Genomic DNA, 17,491 nt, shown 5'->3' with positions numbered 1-17,491 from the left:
GTTAGTGGTTGAGGGAGTGAGTGGCTGAGTGAGCGAGTGGTTGAGTGATTGAGTTAGTGTGACTGAGCGGCTGAGCGGTTAAGTTAATGAGTCGTTGAGTGAGTGTGGCTGATTGAGTGAATGGTTAAGTAAGTGAAAGAGTGATGGTTGAGTGGTTGAGTAAGTGATTAAGTGAGTGAGTGGTTGAGTGAGTGGTTGAGTGAGTAAGTAGCTTCGTGAGTGCGCGGCTGAGTTGTTGAGTATGTGGCTGAGTGAGTGGCTAAATGAGTGAGTGGCTGAGTGAAAGGGTGAGTGGTTGAGTGAGTGGCTGAGTGAGTGAGAAAGTAATTGGTTGAGTGGTAGAGTAAATCATTAAGTGAGTGAGTGGTTAAGCTAGTGAGTGGTTAAGTGAATGGTTAAGTGAGTGGTTAAGTGAGTGGTTAAGTGAGTCGTTAAGTGAGTCGTTGAGTGAGTGGTTGGGTGAGGGGTTGAGTGAAAGGTTGAGTGAGTAAGTACTTGAGTGAGTGCTTGAATGAGTGGTTAAATGAGTCTTTGAGTGAGTGGTTGAGTGAGTGGTTGAATGAGCGAGCGAGTGGTTGAGTGAGTGAATGGTTGAGTGAGCGAGCGGTTGAATGAGCGAGTGGTTTAGTGAGCGAGTGGTTGAGCGATTGAGTGAGCGGCTGAGTGAGTGAATGGCTGAGTGGGTGAGTGGCTGAGTGAGTGGCTGAGTGAGTGAATGGTTGAGTGAGTGAGAGGGTGATGGTTGAGTGACTGAGTGAGTGGGTGGTTGAATGATTGGTTGAGTGAGTGGTTGAGTTAATTATTGAGTGAGTGAGTGAGTGGTTGAGTGAGTGAGTGAATATTTGAGTGAGTGAGCGGCTGAGTAGTTGAGTGAGTCGTTGAGTGAGTGTGTGGCTGAGTTTGTCGCTGAGTGAGTGAATGGTTGAATGAATCACAGCTATGATAAAAATGGACATCAGCATATAAGTGGTCTTGTTTTCACTCAGTAAATGAAGTTTAATATAAAATTGTACACTCACAGGATCGAGATAAAGATGACATTGCACATCGGAGTAAACCGAGTCGCGGCTATGATGAAATTTTGCATTAGCATAACATTGCTTTATTAGCATACAAAATGACTTTTGCAGAGCGATTTAACACAAAAGTGTGATAGACTACATTAATTTTTTTTGCTAAAAAGTACATACAAATCAGGCATCAATACCGTTGCTTTGTATGATCTGTGAAATGCAGAAAATGTCAGATAAAATCGGACATGTTGAGCTTGCTGCTGTATCGAATGAGTGGAATCAATACAATTAATATCGATTCACAATCAACAAAGACCATATATGGGAAAATCTCTGATCGGTGATTTTGATTGCATCGTATTGCAGCGCCCCTTTGATGATGTTATAAAGCACTTGCCCCAACAGTCTGTTAAAGGCTACACGGGGATCTTTGTGTGCGAGTAGCTCACAGATCCTTGAGAGATCTGAACACTGTCCGATCATCAGCGAGCTCCTCCGGCAGGCGAGGCTGCGTTGGCGGTTGTCTGTGCATTGAGAGGTGTTAACTATCCCACGCAGAGAAGTCTGCTTACAGAACATAAGAGATTCTTCACGTACCGTGCCCTGTGTCACCTGAATGTTAAATGGGGCTCCGGTAATTCAGTGTCCACCGCCGAATCATCTTTCACCATCACCACGCGTCCATTAAGGCCAATGTGACGAGGCCATAGATATGTAATGTAGTAACTCGGCAGGAGACGACTTCACGGGTAGCACACTCTTTATTTTCACCAACTTGTAGTTACACGGATGACTAACACCATACTCCGTTACACGGGTGACCAACACCCACTTAGCTACACGGGTGACGAACACCCACTCAGCTACACGGGTGACTAACACCCACTCAGCTACACGGGTGACTAACACCCACTCAGCTACACGGGTGACCAACACCCACTCAGCTATACGGTGACCAACACCCACTCAGCTACGCGGGTGACCAACACCCTCCTTAGCTACTCGGGTGACTAACACCCACTCAGCTATACTGACACGGGCTCTTACGCCCCGTAGCCTTCCGGGACACACCCAGCCGGAGTGCCCGTCTCGGCTCTGGGTACCACCATCCCGACCCACACGGGCGTCGGACTACGGTCCCCCAGTCTCGGCTCCGAGCCACACAGGGCCCCGGTCCTCACAAGGACGGCGGGACTAGGGGTCTCGGGCCACTACCTCCTCCACCCCGTCTTCGGTCTTCAACTGGTTAACACTGACCACGAGTGCTCTCGCGCGTCTCCCTTTATACCCCTCCTGCGGACGTCGCTGAGAGCACCCACTTATCTGACCAATCACTGCGCACTCGCTACGATCCTCTTTTCCCAGCTTGTGTGAGCGCGCCTTACCACCGGCGCGCGCGTCCATGCCACGCCCACATCGCGTGCCCAACCCCGCGCCCCGTGATCCATCACTGTCGGCGCACGTCAATACCACCACTACATCACCCCCTACCACATAGCTCGCAGCCGACCCGGCTGCTAATAAAATATACAACACCCCTTCACCCCTATGTGTGCCCCGTAACATAACAACAAAACCCTAACAACACAACATGAACACCGCAATCCGCAAAACCCAGCAACCGCCCCACCCACAACAAGAACAATATGCACAATCCGGCGAGTGGCAACGATACTGTGTATGCGGAAAGAATAACAATAAAAAAAATTTCTTTATTCATTTTCTCTTCTTTTCTCTCCGACTCATGCAGCGTCCCAATGTGTCCGAGCGTCCTTTGAACGGGACATTACCCCGGCAGAGGGGAAAGCCGGCAACGAGGTCGGGCTTTAACAAAAAAAGAATTTTTTTTTTTTTTTTCATGAAAAGTGTTGCGTCCTTGCCCGAGTCCGCCTTGCCGGACCGTCGTACGGCACAGGACGCAGTTGGCCATCCGGCGGCGCCGGCAGTTCAGGAAGGCATGGGCCAGGCATCGGGGCTCCGCGTGAGCCGCGGGGTTCCGGTTCCCGACGGTCAACAGCCGTCAGGTCCGAGACACCTGGGGGTGGGTCAGGTGGAGACACGTGAGGATCAGCCTGCGACACATCCCTCCCCGAGTCGACAATCACATCACACGCTCGGTCGTCACGGCACAACCCGGGGTCACGCGGCGCCGCGTAGGGTTTCAGTCGGGAGGGGTGCACGTACCAACGGCGTTTTCCCCATTTAATCTGTATACTCTGGGGTCGTGCAACCCGCACAATTTCCACCGGTCCCCTCCATGGTCTCAACAGTTTGGGGGACGTAGCCAACGGTGCGTGTGGACAATGCAGCCAGGCCTTATCGCCCGGTTCCCAATTGTGCGTATGCACCTTCCGTTCATGCAATCGCTCGTTCGCGATCTGCCGAGAGCGTGAATTCAATCTCGCAGCCTCACGCGCCTCAGCCAATTTGGCGATGTTAAACTTAATATGGTCTGCCAATTTAGATTTTGCACGTGGCTGTGAAATCCCCAGTTGGACGTCCATGGCCGGATCAGCCTCCCGCCCATACATCAGAAAAAATGGAGAAAACCCCGTCGCCGCATGGGGTGCCATCCAATAGGCCGCTAGTACCCCCGGTACCTGTAAGTCCCAATCCACCTGGTCGTCGCATACCTGTTGGCACAGCATAGACGTAATCGTCCTGTTCAGACGTTCAACCATACCGTCAGTCTGTGGGTGGTACCGGGAGGTACGTACTTTCTTTGTACCCAACAGGTCGCACACCTCGCGCAACAAAACACTCGAAAAGTTTTTCCCCTGATCCGTCAGCAAGCGTTCGGGGGCGCCTTTGTCCAAAACGTAACCTTGGACAAAGGCGTCCGCCACTACCGCAGCCGACTGGTTGGCGAGTGGCCACGCCATGGGCCAGCGGGTGAAGTACTCTACGCCAACCAGCAGGAACTTATTTCCCCGAGGTGTAGTGGGAAAGGGCCCCAAGATGTCTAGCGCGACCAATTCGTTCGTGCGCGAAACTTGAATGGATTTCAGCGGTGGATTAGCCGCTATTGGTGGCGGTTTTCTTTTAGCGCACCCTACACACCCCTTAAGAATGTTCGCCACGTCGTTGCCCATCCCCGGCCAATAGTAGTCTCGCTGAATGAGGGCGAGCGTTTTGTGAAACCCCAGATGCATGAGTCGTTCATGGGCAGCCAGGACGACCTTACCCCGTACAGCAACCGGCACCACAAGCATGTGACGCCGGGACATGGAGTCCCACTTCATCAAGAGGCCCTGTCTGCACACCCAGGAACCGACCCGTGTTTCCCCGCCCTCGGGAACGTCAACCTTCCGACGTAGCGCGAGTAGGGAACTGTCGGCCATTTGCAGACGGCCCCACTCGATGAGAGGCAATGCTAACAGCGAGTCCCTCCCCGTGGGGGCGTCGACCCCCGTAGTATCCGTGGCGGCTAGCACCACTTCCGCGGGGACAGCGACAGAGGGTTTACATCGCGCCGATCCTAACTGACATGCGCATTCCGTACGCGTCGGCAACCGTGACAATGCATCCGCGTTCGAGTGGCGCAACCCCTTGCGGTAAATCGTCGTGAATTGGTAGTCCTGAAGGACCTCCAACCATCGGGACAATTGGCCGGATGGCTGCGCCACCCGCATAGCGTATTGGAGAGCCGCATGGTCCGTGCGAACCGTAAAGTGACGGCCATACAGATACGGCCTGAATTGCTGTATAAAAAACACAATCGCCAGCAATTCACGCCGTGTCACGCAGTAGCGTTGTTCCGCGGGGGACAGAACCCTGCTACCGTAGGCGACCACCCGTTCGACCCCCCCGACCACCTGTGAGAGCACTCCCCCGATACCCGTGTTACTGGCATCCGTGTCGAGCACAAACGGTTGCGTGAAATCGGGGTAACACAAGGGGGGAGCCTGCACCAAGGCGTCACGAAGGGAGCAGAACGCAGCCTCCTCCTCCGGCCCCCAGTGAAACCGCACCCCTTTAGCCGTCAAAGCGTGCAGGGGCCTGGCTATGGTGGCAAACTGCTTGACAAAACGACGGTAATAGGAGGCAAATCCTATGAAGCTGCGGACTTCAGTAACAGAGGTCGGTGTTGGCCATGAGCCGACGCATTGCGTCTTAGCAGGGTCCGTCGAGATCCCCGAACGGCTAACGATATGGCCCAAATACCTGACCGATTCCCGAAGCAGAAAACATTTAGCCGGTTTAAACTTTAGCTTCGCGGAACGCATCCTGAGAAACACTGCTCTCAGTCGCTGGAGGTGCTCCTCAAAAGTTCGGCTGAAAACGATGATATCATCGAGGTAAATCAAACAGGTGTCCCATTGGAGGCCTGACAAAACCAATTCCATGAGCCTCTGGAACGTGGCAGGAGCGGAATGTAAACCCATGGGCAATCGGTTGAACTCAAATAGGCCTCCCGGTGTCCGGAAAGCGGTTTTTGGTTTTGATTCGTCATCGAGGGGCAATTGCCAAAATCCCGAAAGCAAATCGAGCGTCGAAAAAAACTGTGCTCCTGCCAAGGCATCCAGCGACTCATCCATCCTGGGGAGCGGATACGCATCGGCCATTGATATTTTGTTTAGGCGGCGGAAATCGACACAGAACCGCAGGGATCCATCCTGTTTTTTAACCAAGACGATAGGAGCACCCCACGGACTGGAAGAGGGCGCAATGATGTCGGCCGCCAACATGTCATTTACTGCCGACTGCACATGCTCCTTCTCGGCTGGACTGAGCCGGAAGGGATTCTGTCGAATAGGGGCCGCGTCCCCAGTCTCTATGTGGTGGCGCAACAGGTCTGTGCAGCCAATGTCGTACTTGTGCCTGCTAAACACGTCAGCGAACTCGAGCAGCAAGCCCCTCAATGCACCCAACTGCACACTGGACAAGGTACTGGACGCGGCACACAACGAGTCCAACCACTCCGTCCCCTCCTCACTTTGGGGATGCGTATCGACATTTGAATCGGCGTGAGCAACGAGCTGTTCCTCGACGGGTAACGGCGCGGCGTGAGCCAGCACCGTTCCCTGCGTAATCACGGCCGGCCGCGACCCCGTATTCAGGACCACAACGAACGGCTCACTGTCCCCCCTCACCATGGTCTGGGCCACCGCTAAGTCGAGGTCCCCTTTAGCCCTGTTAGACGGCCCCAATAGAACTCCCTGTGCCCCCGCATCCGCCCCAAGGGGTTTTCTCAACCGAAGGGGTACCAACATTTGCGATCCCGGGGGCACCCGTACAGTCCGGGTTGCCAGCGCCTGCACCGTCGCACAAGCCGTGCGTATCTTATTTGGACTCTTCAAAAACTCAACCCGCCGACCCGACGGAAGCTCAATGCAGGCCTGGTCTATGAGAATTTTGATGGGCATTTTAGACAGAAAGTCCGTGCCTAGTAAACAAGGAACGGCCAACGATGATGATACAAAAATAGGACCCGCCAATTTAATGTCGCCAATACAAATATTCGCCCGAATCTGGCCGATGATTCCCAAAGATCCCCCGTTCGCCGCGTAAAATGGTACGTCCACCGGCAGAAGGGGTCGACATTGGACGGGAAGAATATTATAAATAAGGTCCGAAATAATAGTGGCCGACGCACCCGTGTCCACGAGCACCCGGACCTCAACCCCGTCAATGTACCCCGTTACCACGGACGACCCGGCCGACGCAGCCACAATCCTGTGGGCCAATTCGGACCACTCGACTGCCTTCGGGCCGTACGCGGACCCCTCTCGCCGAACCGAACCCCCGGTGCCCATACACGGTCCCCCCACCGCTAAGCGGCGACCCGAACGTGCCATGCGTGTGGACCGAACGTGTGAGGTGCCGCGACTTGCCGGGTTCAGCTGGGATGTCTTGAGGCCTTGGTCGTCGTCCGGACGTGGTCCCGCGGTGCGTTGACGCGGGGCCCGGCACCCGGACGCGACGTGGCCCCGAAGGCCGCAGTTGTAGCAGACGACGAGGGACGTCGTAGGTTTCGGTTGCTCCAGCTTGCGGGAGGAGCGTGTGGGCGAACGACCTCCCGTTCTCCACTCCCCCAGCCTTGAACCAGCGAAGGCCTCCTCCCGAGGCCCAGCAGGCTGAGGTCCGATGATCGTGGCGGCCGGTGCCCCGTTCTCCACCGATGCGCAGACGACCGTCGGCTTCCGCTTTAGGACCTCGTAAGCGTGGATACTCGTGGCAATCCCCAGGGAGCAGATGTCCATTTCGTCCGCCGTATTAATGGGAACTCCCAATCCGTGAGCCAGCGCCAGCAGCTGCTCCGTCACCATGGCGTCCTTCCCCTCCTTGTCCATGCGGGGAAAAGCTGAGTCCGCCAGGGCGAGCAGCGCCGTGCGATAGGCGAGCGTTGTTTCCCCAACCACCTTCCGCCGATCGTAGAACTGGTGGCGACAGGTCGAGGGCGGCCCGAACACCTTGGCCATCAGGTGTAGCGCGGCCTGGAGCGTTGAGCGGGACGACCTCGGGGCAGACGTGAAGGCCGCAAGCGCGTCGTCGTCGAGCATCGCTGGCAGCGCGCGCAGGGCAGTGGTGTCGGACCACCCCGACATTTCTTGATGCGCGATGAACCGTCGCTGGAAGGCTCCCCAGTCGCCCCCGTCCGCCTTGAACACCGACAGCGCGGGCAATCGTTGCTGGAGAACTCGATCGTCGTCGTCGTCGTTGGAACGATTTTCCCGCGCGCCGCTGTGGTTGTAGAAAATGTCGGCTCCGTCTGCAGGCGCAAAATGGAGAGCTCCGGCGCTCGCCGATGACGCGGGCTGCGCTGTGTGGAGATCTCTGGCCACGTGGTGTCCCCCTTTCCCGCCAACCGGAGGCGGACCCTCAAAAATGGCGCCAACTCCAAAACTTTTGGCGCGAAACGCCTTATGGCGGGAACCCTCCAGCCGCGCCGCCTCCTCCAACCCCGCAGGCGTTCCACCGGCCGCTGGAACGGAGATCTCCGCCAAGATCGCAGCGGCGGCGAGCAGCAACTCCGCCAGGCGGGAGTGTGCGTCCTGCAGGCTGGTGTCGGAGGCGAGCGGAGCATCGGCCATTTCTGCGAAGTGCTGCATCGGCGGCAACTCCTCGTCCTCTCCTCCCGAGGGTGGTGTCACCGGTACGCCGTCGTCTCCCCGGTCTTGCACGTGGGAACGAGAAGTCTTCCTTGTGTCCATTCTCCTTGAAGACAGGTTTACTTCTGACGCCAGTTGTAATGTAGTAACTCGGCAGGAGACGACTTCACGGGTAGCACACTCTTTATTTTCACCAACTTGTAGTTACACGGATGACTAACACCATACTCCGTTACACGGGTGACCAACACCCACTTAGCTACACGGGTGACTAACACCCACTCAGCTACACGGGTGACTAACACCCACTCAGCTACACGGGTGACCAACACCCACTCAGCTATACGGTGACCAACACCCACTCAGCTACGCGGGTGACCAACACCCTCCTTAGCTACTCGGGTGACTAACACCCACTCAGCTATACTGACACGGGCTCTTACGCCCCGTAGCCTTCCGGGACACACCCAGCCGGGGTGCCCGTCTCGGCTCTGGGTACCACCGTCCCGACCCACACGGGCGTCGGACTACGGTCCCCCAGTCTCGGCTCCGAGCCACACAGGGCCCCGGTCCTCACAAGGACGGCGGGACTAGGGGTCTCGGGCCACTACCTCCTCCACCCCGTCTTCGGTCTTCAACTGGTTAACACTGACCACGAGTGCTCTCGCGCGTCTCCCTTTATACCCCTCCTGCGGACGTCGCTGAGAGCACCCACTTATCTGACCAATCACTGCGCACTCGCTACGATCCTCTTTTCCCAGCTTGTGTGAGCGCGCCTTACCACCGGCGCGCGCGTCCATGCCACGCCCACATCGCGTGCCCAACCCCGCGCCCCGTGATCCATCACTGTCGGCGCACGTCAATACCACCACTACATCGACGCCGCGTTATAACGGGGGGGGGGGGGGGGGGCAAGAAAAACGTCGTACTACGTGACATCACAACACCCTGCACACAGCCATAGTGGCTGATTAGGGTGCGCATCATTTACGAATATGTGGTTTAAGTGGTTGAGAGTAGATTTTGGTGTAAATTGATCACGATGCTTTGCGTAGCCTGCATTTAAAATTTCATGCGTGGGTGCGTGAGCAGATATGAGTGGGTGAGTGCGTGAGTAAGCCGGTAAGTGAGTATGTGGGTGGATGGAGGGAGCTGGGCAGGCATGGCATGGGCTGGAGTGGAGGTGGACTGATGCGGTACGGGAGGATGTGGAGCTGAGTGGGCTTTGCCGACGACTGGTACCAGTGGTGTCGAGATCGGCCTCTGCAGGGAGGCTCGTGAAGGATGCTTCTACTTGGCAGTTGGTGACACTCGCCCTCCAACAACAACGGAGGAGTGACGCTCACAACAACGAGCGGAACACCGGATGATAAATATGCAGCAATTTGGCACAGTATGGGGTACAGGTGGTGCTGCCAGTCATCTCAGTCAGCCAACCCATGGCACCTGGGTCTGTTCCAGGACCTCCGGTCAGCGAGCCTTCGACACTTCACGTGGCTTCAAAGTGCACCTGGCCTGGCACAGGCGCTGTGGTGACGTCACTGTCACTTATTGGCGAATGGTGACGGTTGATAATGCAGCGGTGGTTGTGAGAGATGCCATTTTGGGGGGGGGGGGCACCAACCCTGACCAGCTGTGAACCTCACGTCGCCCGCAGCCACCAGTGGCCACAAGGAGTTCTGGATGGGTGCGAGGGGCTGGTAACCCCCCTCCACCTTCAACTAAATTAACACACATTCACGTGCGAGCCCTTGGGTCTCTCTGTGAGTCGATGGATCTCTGTGTGGTGAGTCGATGGGTCTCTGTTTTGTGAGTCTATAGGGCTCTGTGCGAGTCTGTTTAAGTCGGTGGTTCTCTGTGTGATGTCTATGCGTTTTTGTATAACTCTATGGGTCTCTGTGGGGTGAGTCTATGGGTCTCTGTGGGGTGAGTCTATGCGTCTCTGTCTGATGAGTCTATGGGTCTCTGTGGTGAGTCCATGTGTTTGTGTGGTGAGTCTATGTTTCTCTGTGCAAGTGTGAGGGTCTGTGCGTAGTGAGTGTATAGGTCTACTAGCTGTACTACCCGGCTTCGCCCGGGACTTGTATCTACCACGGCCGGCCGCCTTTGTCTCCCCAGTGGCGATGTTAATACGCTACAGTAGTTAAGTTACTCGTTTGAGGCAGAGTCGACCTAGGGGAGGTTCAAATAATCGTCACCGGTGGTGGCCGTGAGCGGGAATCGAACTGGGTTTGCCGGGTTGGTAGCGCAGCGTAGCGTTAAGCACTACACCCACCGCTCCTCACACACCACACACGCACAGACACACACACAGACACACACACAGACACACGCAGACACACACAGACAGAAACACACACACAGACAGCACGCTAACCACTACACTACCGCTCCCCACACACCACACACGCACACACACAGACACACACACAGACACACACACAGACACACACACACAGACACACACACACAGACACAGGCAGCACGCTAAGCACTACACTACCGTTCCCCCTACACAACACACGCGCGCGCGTCCATAGGTACACATACACGCGCTTGCTGCAGACACACACGACTTTCAGGGTGCATACGGCAGTAAACGACTGAAATAATAAAGCGGCAATGCTGTGTAAGGAACGCCTTAGACCCGCATTATACATTTGTGTAATGCGAGCGTAAACACACAAACACACACAAACATATACACAATACACACACACATACATGCAGACACACAGACAGACACATAACACACATACATACACACACATACAAACACAGAAACACATACACACACATACATAGACACACACATACATACACACAAACACATCCACAGACGTACATACACACATACATACAGGCACGCAGACATACACATAAACACATACAAAAAAACCCACATACATACACACACACATACATACACACAAACACATGCACACACATACATACACACATGCATACAGACACACAGACATACACATAAACACATACACACATACACATGACCCGGCTTCGCCCGGGACTTGGATCCACCACGGCGGCAAAACCGACATACATACACACACAGACATACACACAAACACATACACACACATACATACACACATGCATACAGACACACAGACATACACATAAACACATACACATGACCCGGCTTCGCCCGGGACTTGGATCCACCACGGCGGCAAAACCGACATACATACACACACAGACATACACACAAACACATACACACACATACATACACACATGCATACAGACACACAGACATACACATAAACACATACACATGACCCGGCTTCGCCCGGGACTTGGATCTACCACGCCCAGCCGCCTTTGTCTCCCAAGTGGCGATGTTAATACGCCACACCAGTTACTCGTTTGAGGCTGAGTGGACCTAGGGGAGGTTCAAATAATCGTCACCGGTGGTGGCCGTGAGCGGGAATGGAACTGGGTTCGCCGGGTTGGTAGCGCAGCGTAGCGTTAAGCACTACACCCACCGCTCCTCACACACCACACACGCACAGACACACACACAGACACACGCAGACACACACAGACAGACACAGACAGACACACACACACACAGACACACAGACAGCACGCTAAGCACTACACTACCGCTCCCCACACACCACACACGCACACACACAGACACACACACAGACACACGCAGACACACACAGACAGACACAGACAGACACACACAGACACAGACAGCACGCTAAGCACTACACTACCGTTCCCCCTACACAACACACGCGCGCGCGTCCATAGGTACACATACACGCGCTTGCTGCAGACACACACGACTTTCAGGGTGCGTAAGGCAGTAAACGACTGAAATAATAAAGCGGCAATGCTGTGCGAGGAACGCCTTAGACCAGCAACACATTTGTGTAATGCGAGCGTAAACACACAAACACATACAAACACATACACACACATACACACACATACACACAAACACATACACACAGACATACACATACACACAAACACACACATACATGCACACAAACACATACACAATACACACACACATACATGCAGACACAGACAGACACATAACACACATACATACACACACATACACACACATACATAGACACACACATACATAGACACACACATACATACACACAAACACATGCACACACGTACATACACACATACATAGAGACACGCAGACATACACATAAAGACATAAAAAAAACCCACATACATACACACACACATACGCACAAACACATACATACACATACATACACACATACATAGAGACACACAGACATACACATAAACACAAACACACATACACATGACCCGGCTTCGCCCGGGACTTGGATCCACGATGCCCCGCCGCCTTTGTCTCCCCAGTGACGATGTTCACACACGACAGCAGTTACGCTTTTGAGGCTGAGTGGACCTAGGGGAGGGCCAGGTCCGTTTCAAATAATCGTCAGCGGTGGTGGGCGTGAGTTGGAATCGAACTGGGGTCGCTCAAGCAGCTTAATGACTGTTTGTACAAAGAACATATAAAGAATCGATTATAATAACCAGGCAAGAGTCCACATTATAGACTGCCAGTACACGCACTCAGCTTCATAAGCAGGCTAGAGTGTACATGATAGAGTGGCAGTACGCTCACCGAGCTTAATAAGCAGGCTACAGTGTACATGATAGACTGGCAGTACGCTCACCCAGCTTAATGAGTATTTGTACAGTGAACATTAAAGTAATCGATTGTTGGCGCGTTGGGTTTAAAAGTAATATTAATAGCACACATTGTGGTGGGGGTGTAGTGAAGAGTAGGAAAAACTTTGATGAATTTACCTCAGAGTGGCGTGGTGGGTGTCGAGGCCTAGTAGCGTGCAAAGCCTGCGGCCTCGCCTAAAATTGTCGGCTTGGAAGAGGCAGGGTACGGGTGGCGTTCCTTCCCCCCCCCCTAGCGCTCCAACAATACTGTGTAATGGCTATTATTTAATTAAATACGGAGCTTATGAAAGTGGCGAAGGCGTGGCTAGCCGTTGGCAGGGGCAACCGCCGTCCAATGAAACTGCAGCCCTTGGCGAAGGCGTGGCTAGCCGTTGCCAGGTCCAATGAAAGCGGCGAAGGCGTGGCTAGCCGTTGCCAGGGGCAACCGCCATCCAATGAAAGTGCGTATGGGCCAAAGTCCACACACACACACACAGACAGACAGACATGAACGATTTTATATATATAGATGTGTGATGACTCTATGGGTCTCTATGTGATGGATATCTGTGGTGTACATATCCTGGCACAAGCGCCGTGGTGTCGTCACCACTACTTAGTGGCAAATGGCGGTTGTTGTTGTTGAAGGTGTCCGCAGTAACCCGATTTTTGGTGAGTGTAGTGCGTCTGTGGTATGCTTCGACCGGTCCAGCTTGAAACAGGCGGGATATAAATACCATTGCCAGTGTCCCAATTTGACATGTACACATTGAGGCCTGCGAATCTCCACCACCTAAAATACAGGTATTTTGAGTTAGATCACTCTATAAATGTGTCGTTAAACCCGCCGCCACCCGACACAGCCAATTAGTAAGTTGTCATGTAAACAGAATGTGCCAATTCGTTACTATTGTAGTGACATAGAACGGTCACTACTGTGTCGGCCCGTACGAGGGCTGGGGGCCCCAAGGGGATGCCTGGCGGGTCACGTGGTGGAGGGATCCGGACCTTCCCAGAGGTGGGGGAAGGGAGGCGTGGCCTGGGAAGGGAGGCGTGGCCTGGACAGAGCCAGCCACGCCTGGGCGGAGCCGGCCACGCCAAAGGAGATATAAGCGTGGTGTGAACGCAGAGCAACGCTGTTGTACTGTACTCCGAAGTGAAGACATCATCGGTCGTCAAGTCCCGAGTCGTCCTGGGCCAGGCAGGCCGTTGCCTGCCTGGTCCAGTCTGTGTCGTGTTCCAGAGTGTTAGTGAGTTGAGGAAGGTGGTCACCACCTCATGTACAGTGTTATATTACTTACCGTTTAATAAATAGTGTTGCCTCCAAGCTGCGTGTGTGTGCACCTAATTCGAACTCACTACATTTGGCGTCAGAAGTTGTGGAAAAATAAATATTGCTAGGTGTTATCCTAGGGAAGTAAAATGGGCACACGAAAAACAAATATAAAACTCATCTGGAAGCCTTCGTACGACGGGGATGGTGTGATGACCATCCTTCGGACAGCCCCGGGGATGGCAGCCCCGGTGACAGAGAGAGAGAGATGGCGCTGCACGTGGAGCGGCGGGACTGGCATCGCACCGCTGCTTCGCCGCCATCGGGAACGGAGCGATGGAGCCGCGGGGAGAGGACACCGTCGTCTCTGCGGGGGCTGGCGGGGGAGGCCCGGGCATGCGGGCCACGCGGTGGGGCCGCCAACTCGGCGGCTGATCGTGGCGCTGTTCCAGCCAACTCGGCGGCTGGTCGGGGCGCGGTTCCCGCCAAAACGCCGCTCCCGCCAACTTGGCGGCTGGTCGGGTCGCGGTTCCCGCCAAAACGCCGCTCCTGCTGCCGAAATGCCGCTCCCGCCGACATCAACGCCTGCAGAGGGGGAGTTCCAGCCTTCTGCTCGAGCGCGAGAGGTGGATGGGTTCGCAAGAGCAGGCCGTGTTCACCATGAAAGATTCTTCGGGCCGTCTCAGTGCTCCACCTTGCCGCCCTCCGCAATTCACAGTTTGCCAGGCGAGTTGTGACATGACAAGCACCCGGCCCCAAGAAAAATAATAATATCTTCACCCATCTTACGTGCGCTGGGTTGCGATCGCGGGTGTTTTTTTTTAACTTGCTGGTTTGCGGAGCGTGTTCGTCCGGTTGTGTGCGTGATAAATTGACGCGGCTTCACAGCGGGTGTCTGCTTGTAACAGTGTTGTTGTTAATTACGGCGTCGAGATCGGTATCTTCTGGGTGAAGTTAATGATTAATTCGTTGTTTGGTGTCCCGAGCTCCGTTGATATCCTGTAGGTTGCCGTGTTAATGACTCGTGTTGTTACGTCGTTTTGTTGCGAAATCGCCATTGTTATTGTGTATACTGTATAGAGTTTCGCTCGTGATTGTCACGTGTAACTGTCAGAAACTTTGATCGTCATTGTTGCCAATGTATAGACCGTATGGAGCTTTGCTTGAAATTGTTAACAGTGTATGGACTGTTGGGTACTTGCTTGTGATTATTTACTATGTACGGATTGTCTGGAGTATTGATTGTGTGTTGCCATGTGGGGACTGGATGGAGCATTGCGCCAAATGATTGACTGTACGAACTTCGTATACTGCATATACTGTATTAATCAATTCGGTGATTCTTGGGGTTTGTGTCTAGTTTTTTTGCTCTCAAAATTCGAATGCCCTGAGTCCCATGGTTAATGTTGAAGGGGATTTTGAAATGACAGGTTCGGTTTGTTTCAAACTCACTGGTTGGTTCCTGTCCATTGTTGCACAGATGATGTCTTTTGTGCGGGAATGCCCCTTGTGTTCTACATGGATCGGGGGTGCGTTTCCGTTAATTGCCGTCAAATTGGGTTGCTCTCTCCACTCGGTCGGTACAGCTGCATGCTGCAATGCGAGTCTCGGAGATGATGTGTACGGATACGGGATGTGAGGTGTATTGTTGTGACCATTGAATATTCGGGATCGTCACAAATTGTGCGTGCCTGTTCGGCATTGGATCAGTTTTGTGGGGGATCATAATTCAAATTGTATGTGTTGTGATGGTGTTAAATTGCGATGGTGACATGCTGCCAGGGATTTGGAATTGTGGTGCTGGCTGTCACCTATCTTGGGGCGCAGATCCTGACCAGGATGGCCCAGTGAGTGTTGCGTGTCTAACACGAACATTGTGGTCCCGTCATGCTATGGCTGACGGTTTGACCTGACAGCCCGGAGATCGAGACACTCCGTGGCTTGTCTAGCCTAGTGGGCTGTGCGCTCACATGGCTCAGAGAGTGTGGTCCCATCATGCTGTGTCTGATGGCTTGACCTGACGGCCAGGAGAATGAGACACTCCGAGGCGCGTTGAAAAAGTGGGCTGGAGATTCGTAGTGTTCAGGTGGAGTTGTCCCGTTACGTTGGGACTGTATCCCTCAGTTGTTAGGGTGCATGTTGTGCAGTGAGTGAACGATGGGTCGTCTCAGCTCGGTCGGTACAGCTATATGCTGCGATGCGAGTCTTGGAGAGACACTGGGTCGTCTCAGCTTGGTCGGTACAGCTATATGCTACGATGCGAGTCTTGGAGAGACACTGGGTCATCTTAGCTCGGTCGGTACAGCTATATGCTGCGATGCGAGTCTTGGAGAGACACTGGGTCTCAGCTCAGTCGGTACAGCTATATTCTTGCGATGGGAGTCTTGGAGAGAGACTGGGTTAAAATTCCCCCGATACGGCTGACGCGTGCTACTGGTTGTGACGCGCGTCGGAAAGGCGGTGGGGTGGTTACATAGAATTCCCCCCCGATATGGCCGATGTGCACGGTTTTAAGGATGGAGACGCCACGTCGGAAAGGCGGGGGGGGGGGGGTGCTAACAGGTGACATGTAATGTCTGTGGTGCTCCTCAGTGAAGGCTGCTGGGCCACCATTTTGTACGCTTGTGGGAAACCGCGGCGATGTTCGCGCGTTGGCCCGCCATTTTGGGCGCGCGCGGGAAGCCGTGCAGACACGGGTCGCGCATGCGGCCGCTATTTTTTTACGTACACGGGTGGCCTCGGAGATGTGGGGGTTGCACGTGTGAACTATTTCTGGGCATGAGCAGGCATTTTTTTTGTCAGTGCCACGTTGATTAACATATTTTCATTAAAAAAAATGTAGATACTGGGGCAACCCTGAAGGTGAGACTTCTTTGCTCAGTACATGGGTCAACCTGGAAGCATGACTTCTTTGACCCGGGATGTTGTACAACATCCAACGTTGTACCTTGGGTGCAGCATACTGGATCAACCCTGAAGCGTGGCTTCCTTGAGCCAGTACATGGGTCGACCCTGAAGTGCGACTTCTCAACCTGGGACGTAGGGAGACGTCCGGAATGTTAAGTGCTGTGAGACCCTGCCATCTATGGGGTGGTTGGGTGATTTTGGTTTGATTACCGGTGTTGGTTGTGCATCCAACGCGTCGGAATCTATATATTTTCGTTTTTCTTTCTTCCGCCGGGGGGGAATACGATCATCTCCACTTCCCTGAGCCGGGTGGCTGTTGTGTCCGACAAGCTGAGGCGGGGGCTCGTGATGCTGTGCCTCAGGAGGTGGTTTCTTCTCGTCACAGGATTCCTGCACCTGCCGCCTTGGAGTCGCCGGTTGTGCTGACTGGATGTGGACTTGAAGGGGGGAGTGGAGTGCCCATACATCACTCTTGCTCATCCTGTTGCCCAACTCCTGGGGAGGGGCCCTGCCCTTTTTGGGGCCTTTTTCAAAGTTCCCCC

The sequence above is a fragment of the Lethenteron reissneri genome, chromosome 68 (assembly GCF_015708825.2).
Source record: "Lethenteron reissneri isolate LAM-NWPU_2019-01 chromosome 68, ASM1570882v1, whole genome shotgun sequence".
NCBI classification, from domain to species: Eukaryota; Metazoa; Chordata; class Hyperoartia; order Petromyzontiformes; family Petromyzontidae; genus Lethenteron; species Lethenteron reissneri.
The sequence above is the reverse complement of the archived record's forward strand: the minus strand, read 5'-3'. Positions refer to the sequence as shown.